This window comes from Tiliqua scincoides, chromosome 9, assembly GCF_035046505.1.
Source record: "Tiliqua scincoides isolate rTilSci1 chromosome 9, rTilSci1.hap2, whole genome shotgun sequence".
NCBI lineage: Eukaryota > Metazoa > Chordata > Lepidosauria > Squamata > Scincidae > Tiliqua > Tiliqua scincoides.
Window position 1 is genome coordinate 44,783,320 of NC_089829.1, and position 10,772 is coordinate 44,794,091.

The window sequence follows — 10,772 nt, forward strand, 5'->3', positions numbered from 1 at the left end:
GACGCGGGGAGCAAAACGGAGGCGTACGCCTCCGAAGGGGAGGGGCAGGGGCCCCTTGCACGCTGCGGGGTGGCTCAGGATCGGGCCGCGGGAGCGTGCGTGCTCAGGATCGGGCCCCAGGAGCGTAGCCTCAGTTTTGCTCCCCCCTGTCCGGAATGGCTCCGAGGGGAGGGGCCCCTTGCACGCTTTGGTGAGCCCCCTGTAAAACCTAGTGCTTTGCACCCCCTCTAGCTACGCCACTGATCCAGCCTTTGTTGCACGCCCTTCTTCTTCCAGAGGAGTCCAGGACGTCTGCGCTCCAGGACCTATTTGCAGTGTCAGGATTGAGCCTCTGGGGGAAAGAAGGAGAAATCCCTCACTCAGGCAGCATCACACCTGCACCAACAGGGGCTGAAAATGGGTGATGCCGAGATCCTTGGCTTTTGACTGTAAGGATGTTTCTCCATCTCTCCCCCCCCCCAACAAAAAAACACCCCAAAACATCATAACGGCTTCCTAATGCTGGAACACGTGCAGAGTGCCTTTCTTGGCCACTGCAAAGAGAGCGCATGTGAAGGGAAGCATATCTGCATGCTCAGGTCACAATCAACCAACTGCATGGTTCCTTACAGCATCACCCTTTATGCACCTCTGAGATGATGCCTAAAGGACTTTTCAGGCCAGGGCAATGTGACTTCCAGGTGGACTTAAGTACTGGCACATTTTTTTTAGGAGACACTCTCAGATGCGCCACCCTAGCTGCAGCCTTCTGTACTAATCTCTTAATGGCATGGATTTCTCCTGAAATAGTAAATTGGCAAAAATGAGCCAAGCTGGCTTTGTTTCAGGAGCTCAGTGGCATAGCTAATGATCATGTCGCCTGCTGCCAAGCTCTAATTGTTGCCCCAGAAGTGATGTCACAACTGGAAGCGACATAATGCCTGGGCTTTTTAAAAAGTGAAAATTGGGGGGAACCCACCCCCTCCCCCAGCAGCTCAACACCCACTTGCTGTGCTGCCTCCCCCCAGTCAGTGGCATAGCTAAGGCAACTATCTGCTACCCGAGGTCAAAGAAGATTTTGCAGCCCCCCCCCCCCGCATAATAAAATCTAATTGAATTAAGTAAATAAATAAAAAGTTATTGGTTCTGTGCTGTATCATAACAACATCTCATTGGCACTCAGAACAATCAGTCTTATAGGTCCGTTTGGAGTTAAGCAAATCCACTTTTTGTTCCACAAGACAGTTGTTTTCATTTTCTGGTTAATTGGCTATAATTTTTGATAGAATGCAGATATTCCAGTGCAGTTTGTTTCATTGCACTCTGCATTAAACTACCTTTCTAATGATGTACAACATGATGCTATTATTCATACATACCAATATTTTCACAAGTTTGGTCACAAGTGTCAAGCTTAGCTTGTTGCCTCCCTAAAGCTTGATGCCCAGTGCAACTGCCACCCCCTGCACCCCCTTAGCTACGCCACTGCAGGAGCCTTCCCCCCCCCCCTTCCAAATGCTCAACATCCCTGTTCTTCTGTGAGGGATCCCTTCTCCCTTTTCAGGCCTCTTCTGGGATCTTCATCAGGCTTGGAACTTGTGGGCTCCTGTAGCTTGATGGTGAGAGAGAGCACAAGGCTGCCCATGACCTCTCGCAGTGACCAAGGCTCATCAGCCACCTTCCTCTGCCTCCACCTGCTCCTTAGAATCAAAAACAGCAGAAGAGGAAATGTGGAGAAGAAGTGCATAGTGGGCTAGAGTGTCTGAGGTGTTGCTCTCCACACTTCCTCTTTGTTTCTTTCTTTCTGAATCAAGGGAGCTGGAGGAGGAACAGCATTGAAGCAGAAGCCCTTTGGCAAGACACTGTCTGACTGCCTTGGTTGGCCTCCCCGAGACCTGTGGTAGATAGACTGACAGTCCAATCCTATGCATGTCTACTCAGAAGTAAGCAGAGTCAATGGGGCTTACTCCCAGGAAAGTGTGGCTAGGATTGGGCTGTGAGACAAGCATGCAGCCTGCAAAGGGCAGGGAACACTGTACAGTACTATACTTCTAAGATAGGAAGCCTCTGACATCAAAGCCCTGGCTCCCACATAAAGGTATTCTTGGTTCATTTCTAGTAGTGAGTGAAAACGGTTTTATTTTTTCACAGATTTCATGGAAAGTGAGAACTGAAGAAAGCGGTGTGATGTGTTTTTATTTTGTTATCACCCTCAAGCCCAGCTCTAATGACCTCTTTCTGGGTCATTATTGTTGGCAATATGACCCAGTAAGATTGTGTTACATAAAAAGGGACCTATCGCATTTCATGGAGAGGAGATTAATGGAATGATGGGGCTATATTGATTAGCTAGCTTTCCCCCCCCCTTCTTTTATTGGATTGTCAGGCTTTTAAATGTGTCATGCCAGCTTCAATAAAAACATTGGGTGATTTAAACCAAAGGATGTGTTCAGAACTGTTTATACTCCATAAGTATGAAAACTGTTATTGGGTGAGCAGAAGTCTGGATGCAAATAATTTCAGGCTCTTTGTAAAACTAAAACAAAACCCTACACATTTTTAGACCTTAAGATTGCAAAGATGCCAGTGCATTTTTAATCCTATGTCTGGCAAAATACTGGTGTGTGTCACTTAATAAGAGGATACTTTCTCCTATCCCTGTTGTTATGCAATTAGGTCATTAAGTGAACATTCAGTCCAATGTATTGCCTTTGTTTTGTAAACAGACACTCCCTGCCAGACAGTAGCTGGCTATGCAGGCTACTGGAGATAGATAGCCTCTTCTTTGCATTAAGAAATGTTGTGTAAACAGACACTCTACTGCAGGCTATGGGAGATGCAATTGCCTCATTAAGAGCATCTTTACTGTACTTTGACCACCATCATATATGCGGTCCATTGTTAAGCGAACAGTTGTTAAGCAGCGCACACCTGTGTTCAGAAGCACCGACTGAGACAGTGGGATTGCCAGCAGCCCGTGCACTCTCAGGACCAGCTGATGAGCTTGTCAAGCTTATTGCTCAGTCAGTCCTCCCTCTACAGCCACACATGGCAGGACCCAACTGCAGTTTGCCTCTGGAGCAGTGGCATCAAATGCAAGGCAGTGGTGTCACTATGGTTTGCATCACCTGGTGGTGGAGGCCGTGTGTCACCCCCATGATGGACCTCCTCCTATGCAGTGGGTGGGGCACTGCTGCAGGCAGTGGGCATAGTGATACACCATTGCCCTGCCTCGCTTAATTTTTGGCTACAACATTTGATAGAACAGAGATATTGCAACACGGTTTGTTTCATTGCATTCCGCATGAAATTACACATCAAATGATTTATAACATGATGGTAGTATTCAAAAATACCAAGATTTTTTTTAAAGAGGCAGATGAAGAAGGTGAGATCCAGTATTGAAAACAAAAGCAATAGCAGCCCATGGGAGGGAAAGTTAAGGGAAGACCTCCCCGTCTTGCTGGTTTACTACCTGCCATGAGAAAGATTTTGCATGGTGCTGGATTCAAAACTGGGAATTTTCTCCCCTCCCCCACAGTGTGAAGTGGAACAGTCCAGCATTCTGACATCTCAGTCTGCAGAACGCACTGACTGGGTCACTCTGTGATCTGTACAAAGCAGGCTGCAGGATCTGTTGGAATATAACTGAAAAGCCCCAGGTCCTCTACTGCAGAACTCAGATGAGCCAAAACAGCTGACTCAATTCAGACTCCATGCTGCTGTTGGTACAGGTGGCTGATCCAGAAGGGAGCAGGTAGGCAGCCCAGGTGGAGTTTCAGAAGCAGGTGACCATTTGAACAGCTGCTGCCCCAGTTCGTCCTTCAGTTGCTGCAAGCAGAGCTGCCTAAGACTTCTTAGTATCTGAGATGGCTTGCCAAATGCTGTCATCGTCCCTCCTCCATTGGTGATGTAACAACTTCTCTCCCTCCAATTTCCTGGCTTGGAAAAGGGGGGCAGAGAAAAAAGGGGGGCGGAGAAGTGTCTCTGCCCACCACTTCCCTCTTTAAATTTGGGCCAAAAAGTGGAATCTCAGTGTTTTTAACCCACACCATCCAAGGGGGAGCAGGGCTCCTAAGGCTGTAGGCTAGGCCCTATTTGCTTGTCAGGGCTTGTTCTTGCATATATCCATTGGATCAGTGTTTCTCAAACTGTGGGTCAGGGCCCACTAGGTGGGTCCCGAGTTGATTTCAGGTGGGGCCCCATTCATTTCAATATTTTATTTTTAATATATTAGACTTTACGCTACAGTGGCACATGACTGCATTGGGGAAATGTTACAGATCTGTACTTTTAACAGGCTACTCTGTATTTGCTTTTAACAATGATAGTAAATGGGATTTACTCCTGGGAAAGTGTGGGTAGGATTGCAGCCAAGGACTGTTAAAAATTTTCCTGCTTGATGATGGCCAGTCATGACATCACTTCCAGTGGGTCCTGACAGATTCTCATTCTAGAAAGTGGGTCCCGGTGCTACAAATTTGAGAACCACTGCATTAGATCACTGTTTTACTGAGGGGTAGGACCCTGTTTTCATGCAAAAGCCCTGTGACTTTGGGGAAGCAGCAGCACATTACATTCTCTCTGCAAACCCAGGATATTGGGGCCAGGAAAGGCAGTTGGCATCACACAGGGATCTTAGCCTCTGTGTGAATGGCACCTTATCTCCTTGCGGCAAAGGACACGGTTTGCAGCATTAGCTCATCGGTTTGGTTCCCACACTACACCATCCTTCCCGCTCCGCTGACGCGGCTGGAACTCAGAGTTCTGTGACCCCCCTGCAGTTAATGAGATTCCGCCTGATGCAACGGCAGGAGCCTCTCTTAACAGCCTCTTGACTGAACACATCCTCCCTGCTGCTCTCCATCACTTTGGCTCCTTCCTGATCTTGCACAGCAGTGGTGCTTTCTTGTCCCTTCCCTTCCTCCTCCACTTTTGAAACCATGCACCAAAATTCTGGCCTGGAAGAGAGAGAGAGAGCGAGCCCACACTTCCAGCCAGGTCCCAAAGCAGCCATGAGAGCGTGGTAGGTCACCCCGACGTACCACATCAGGAATCTAGAGGATCATGCATGAGCCCCGAGCTATCTCCACGGTGGCAGGGAACATGCAGGATCAAAGCATAGCTGCTGCCACTGCAGCTTCATTGGCATGGGTTCTTTCTGGGGAGGTGGGGGAAGCAGGCAGGGAGTTGGGGGTGGGAGAGGTCAATGGACGGCACAACCCGACACTGCCTTTCACATGCTGTATTGTTTCACTCCAAAGGGAGAGGATGCCAAGAACAGAACAAACAGGCTGCACAACACAGCAGTGCAGAAATGTTTTCGGCTGTTGTGAAAGCAAAAGGCGTCTCCACGGCAGCCGGCCCTCTGCAACTAGCAACCAGAGCAAGAGCGAGCCAAGCCGCCCCAGCCCACTTGCAGCGTCCCATGGCCCGGAGGTGTCACCTACCCCTCTTCCCAGGAAGAAAGAGACATTCCCCTCAGCAAAGGCCTGCCTTGGGCACCGACTGTCCCCAATTGTTCCCAGTTTGCAAAGTTTGCCTCTGACCTTCAACTGAACTCTTTTGCAGAAATCCAGGGCTTTGAAGTTTTCTAATGGCCTGGGCATAAGCAGAGCTCTGGGTAATCTGGTATTAAAAACCCAACTTTCATGACTGAGAAGATGCACCTACAAACTGTGACTGCGTTTCTTTACAAACCTGGGGTGCTTTGTACTGGCTCTGTCAGCAATTATTTCAAATGAATTTGAACTTTGGAGCAAAAGATGGGCTTTTCTGGAAATTGGGCTCTGATGGTCAGCTGAACTGCAGAGACTATTGTAGCCCTGGGAGAAATATGCAGAGCATTCAGCCCATTCCTTAAGGCTACCCAACTCAAGTCCAATTTCTGAGTTTTCACTAGCCCCTTTCCGTGTTTCCACATACACTGACAACCATAAGGACTAGCTACTTGTTTTGTAATGAAGAAAAACAGATGAGGGCAGTAGATGAAAGCCTGGTCCATACAAAACGAGGTATCATGGTAAGAGTTTTAAGGTGGCAGAACTAACAGAACCACAAAAATATATTCAATAAAACGGTAGAGGGGACTCTGGGGTGCAGAGTACTGATTAATGAGTAGACCCACACCTGCATGAGAGATCCACAAAGATGCAGAATAGATACACATAGCCCACACAGTGGCAATGTTCCCAGTCTGGCTGACAAGTGCACCAAGACATTCAAATGCTGGATCAGCCCACAAGACTGGAAGCATCTGCTTCACGTTAAAATTTTGCCATTGCCGTTCAGGACTCTGCCTGAGGTTCAAGTCACACCCTGTCCAACCTCCACTTTCTGGATTTCTAAGACTATGCAATTCTAAAACAGCATCTCACTGTCCCAGGAGGAACCTCTCTCTCTCCTACCTGTTACTAAGGCCACTGCTTCACCAGAGCAAATTTAGGGAAGATTGGCAACCACCCTAGAACCAACACATCAAGCCTGGACCAGCCCTAGTGATTAAGCCAAGGTAGCCCATGCAAGCCACCTCAACTGAACAGAGGACACCTGCCCAATAGGAGAAGATCCTATAGCCCAGTCTTCCATTCATTCCACCCAGGAAAGCCAAACCTGCTCCATCTCCCATTCCTGTCCTTGGCTGACATACAGCTTTTTTAAAAAAAGCAGAGACTGCTGCCAGCTCATACTGCACTGCAAACCATGCTCTAATTGGATTTCCCATCAATGCCTTGGGCTATGAGCCAACCTGCTCCACTTTGATCAATGGATCAATCAGCAGGGCAGGCTGGAGGCAGCCGGAAACTGCTCCACACTCAGGGCACAAAAAGCTGGTGATCTCATCATTTGTGGGGCACGCATCTGCACCACCCACGCCCTGTTCTGGGCTGCCAGGCAATGCACAGGCAAACCATCTCCCTCCTTCCAAGTCGCTCAGAGCAAAATTCTCCCTCATCCAGCACTGGGTGTGGCTTGTCAGCTAAGACCAGAGGACCACGGACCTCATTCAGCTCCTCTGATGCTTTTTGTCACACTGGTGCATCATGACTCTGCTTCCTTGTCCATGAAGGGCAGCTGATGCCAGAAGCAAACAAGGTTATCATGGTGGATAAATGTGCCTTCTCACTGCATGGTGCTCTTTCCCCTAATTGCCAATGTGGTGTATTAGCTAGAGCGTCAGACTGGTAGGAGAGGAGAGACACACATTCACATTTCTGCACCACCCTGTGGCTGATTGGACTAGGCACTCGGCCTAACCTACCTCACCAGGTTGTTGTGAGGCTAAACATAAGGAAAAGAGACCCTTATATGCTAGTGTTTCCCAAACTGTGGGTCTGAACCTACCAGGGGGTCACAAGCTGATTTTTGGTGGGTCATGAAAAGTTTCTAAAATATTTTTAAGAATATTTTGCAAGCACCCTTGCCCAGTTTGCAGAACAAAATTGCAGCAACAGGCAATCCAGATGAAGACACTGTTCTCGTGGCTGGAATGCTAACCTGTGGCATGTTGTTGGCATCCTGCAGTCTCGGAAGACTATGGTGTCACGCTCTGAATGGTGGTTCTAGAACAGAGTGTCCTCTCCAGTGCGTGAAGCCTGGGTAAAGTAGGTATGGAGGATAGGCTGTTACCCATGCAGCAAATCCCCCCCCTCCACGTCACTGAAATGGTCCAATGGAAAGGCAGAGGCCAATACGGTTGGTTCCAGCGGTGTTGCAGGAGTTGCCAGAACGTGACTGCGTTCAGCCACGAACTGCCTCAGGGACTCCGGCTCCGGATTTTGCCTGGAGGTTGACTCCTGAAGCCTTTCCCATAACTGGATGTAGCCACAAGGCAGTGGAGGTTTGGGATCCGAGTTTTCCTTCTCTCTGATGAGCTGCCTTCCCAGGCTGAGGAGTCCCATCTACCCGGTGGCTGTTTAGTCGCCTCTTACAACAAGTACAGCCAAACTGAGGGCCTATTCTTATCCCCAGCCCCCAGGGGAGAGGCATGAGGTATGCCAAACTGAGGTATGGCATGAGGTAGTCCTCATTCTCCCAAAATAAAATTTCACATTTCCAATTTTCTCTAGTACCATATTTTTCACTCCATAAGACACACTTTCCCCCCCAAAAAAGTGGGGGGGGGGAAGTGTGTGCGTCTTATGGAGCGAATACTGCAAAAAAGCGTGCACGTTGGGGACCTTAATGAAGGGGGGATCTTCATGCCAGTGTATGATCCCATTCACCCTAATAAAGGGGGGGATCTTCATGCCAGTTTATGCTCACATTCAAAAAATATGGCATTAGCAATGCCTTAGATGGAAGTGAAGACGGTATCTTATATGAAGACAGCGAAGAAAGTGATGTCAGTGATTGTGAGCAAATGAGCTTCATAAATTCTGACTCTAGGGATGATGATTTCTTGGGGTTTCCAGAAAACTAGAGTACTCAAACCTTTAAGTCTCTCCATTTGTTAATGACAGTGATAATGGTTCTTAATGCCACTGTTGACTGCTGTTCACTTTACATGGTTCAAATGTTATTCTGTTATAAATAAATATTTTATTACACTATTTGGTTCAGAATATTTTTTTTCCTGTTTTCCTCCTCTAAAAAATAGGTGAGTCTTATGGAGCGAAAAATACTGTAATCGGCATGCCATAGATCAAGTGTGAACCCAGTTTCAGCCTTTTATCTGGCTTGGAAGTCCCTGCCTGCACATACTGCTCTCCAGTTCAGTCTTCTGGAATGACTGTAAAGGTTTGGGAGAATACATCTTCAATTCCATTTCTAAGGACCGTATGGCAAATGTCCACACACCCAAGCACAGAGTAATATGTAAGATCTCTAGCAGCCTCAGGAGCACAGCACCCAAATCATTATTAGTTTATTATTAATAAATAAAAATACAATTTCTATAACACTTTTTTTGTCTAGTAAAGCTATGTAGTTTAGGACACACTGTCATTTTAAAAAGTGGGTCCCAGCGCTAAAAAGTTTGGGAAGCACTGTGTATGCTATTCTGGTCTCTGTGGAGGAAGGGCAGGATCGAACTAACTGTAAGCACTGGGTAACTGGTTGCAATTACTCAGCGGTGAGAGAAGAGCCTCTGCACACGTTCAGGAGCATAGTAGCAACTTAAACAACTTTGAATTTAAGCCCAGGTGATTTCCAACTCCAGTTTAAGACCCACATGCAGTGCACATAAGACAATCATGAACTGCTCAGGATGGAAGAAGTAAATTCATGCAGAACCACCAAGTTGGAGACTAGCGTACAAGCATGTCTTTGGTTGAAACTGTTATTACAAAGAATATAGTACTATAACATTGTCTATGGTATGTATGTCACTGTGACAACTTCACATGTTATTGCCAAAGCAGAATCCCTACTTCAAAGAAGTAACGTGAACTAGGTTTAGCCAGGTAATAGACCACCCACAGCTCTATGGTACAACCACAGCTAGCCTTCTATGGTTGGTCCCAGGTATCACCAGTTCAAGGAATTTTGAGTTGCATCACTGGAAGAATCCATCTCCAAGATCCCAAAGAGCCACTGTTAGGGTCAAACTACATGTTATCCTAATTGCACCCTGCAGGTTTCAGAGACAGCCCATCTTGGAATGCCAGATGCAAGGAAGTGGCAACAGAATACAGAAATCATGTTGTCTTGACTGCTCTGAGGCATCTAGTGGGCCACTGTGTGATGCAAGAAGTTAGACTAGATGGGCCTTTGGCCCACTCCAGCTGGGATCCTATGTTCTTACAGGTGTTTAAAAGAGGCAGCCCCTCTCCTTTAACTAAAAGCAGCTACAGTACTGTGGGGGATTCAGAATGGGATCGTTGGGCTGGGACTCTCCAAGTGGGTTTAATTGCTTGATGGTCAGGAAAAATTATACTTGCCGTTAGTGCAACAATAACATATAGTCAAGAAATCTGTCTTTGCTTAGACACCGACAGAGAAGGAAAGATAAAATACTTAATTTTAGGATTAAAAAAGAATTGAAGTATGTCCAAGGACTGAGTCACACATTATTCAATGGCTCTCAGCCATGTGTGTGGAACTGGGTCCAAGTCAGTTTCCATTAACCCTCTAACTCAAACTCACAAGCCTCATTGACATGCATGTTCACAACTATGCATCTGTGTGGGTATGGGAGGGGTGTCTCCCACGATCTTCTGCTAGTCAAAAAGAGACTACTAGATGTAGGTTTTGTACTTTCCACAGCAGACAAAACAGATCAAGTGGGAGAGTGAGCCCCTGTGGGTCACGGATGAGAGCTTTTGGAGCCAAGGTGGGGGGAGGAGTTTATACCCTCAGAGTATTTGAAAGGAAATAAGCAGATACACGCTGCACAGGAGGCATCCTGAAACCCTGTGGGGCAGCTGCTGGATTCCTCTCGGCAGCTGAGCACAGCAGGGGGAAGGAAATGAGACACTGAGCTGGCTGGCTGAGAGCAACTGCAGTCCAGGCAAGCAAGGGGCACACAGCAGGAGGCCAGCAAGCCAAGGAAGGCCTGGTGAGGTTCAAGGCACCCTGCGCCAAAGGGGTAGGGAGGTTTGTGCTGTGCACTGAGTTTTTAGCAGTTGCTGATCCCTCCAGTTTGCCCTGCACAGTTGACAAAAATCGAGGCACTCTGGAGTTTACTTTTGCCTTGGTGAGAGATGGCAAATTTCTCCTCTTAAGGGGGTTCCCAATAGGATCTGCCTATCACTGAGGTTAACCAAGATGCCCTGGCCTATCCACCTCTGCTACTCCCTGGATCTGAAAACCAAAGCAAAGATGGAACTGAAAGAAAATGAGGAGTGGAGAGA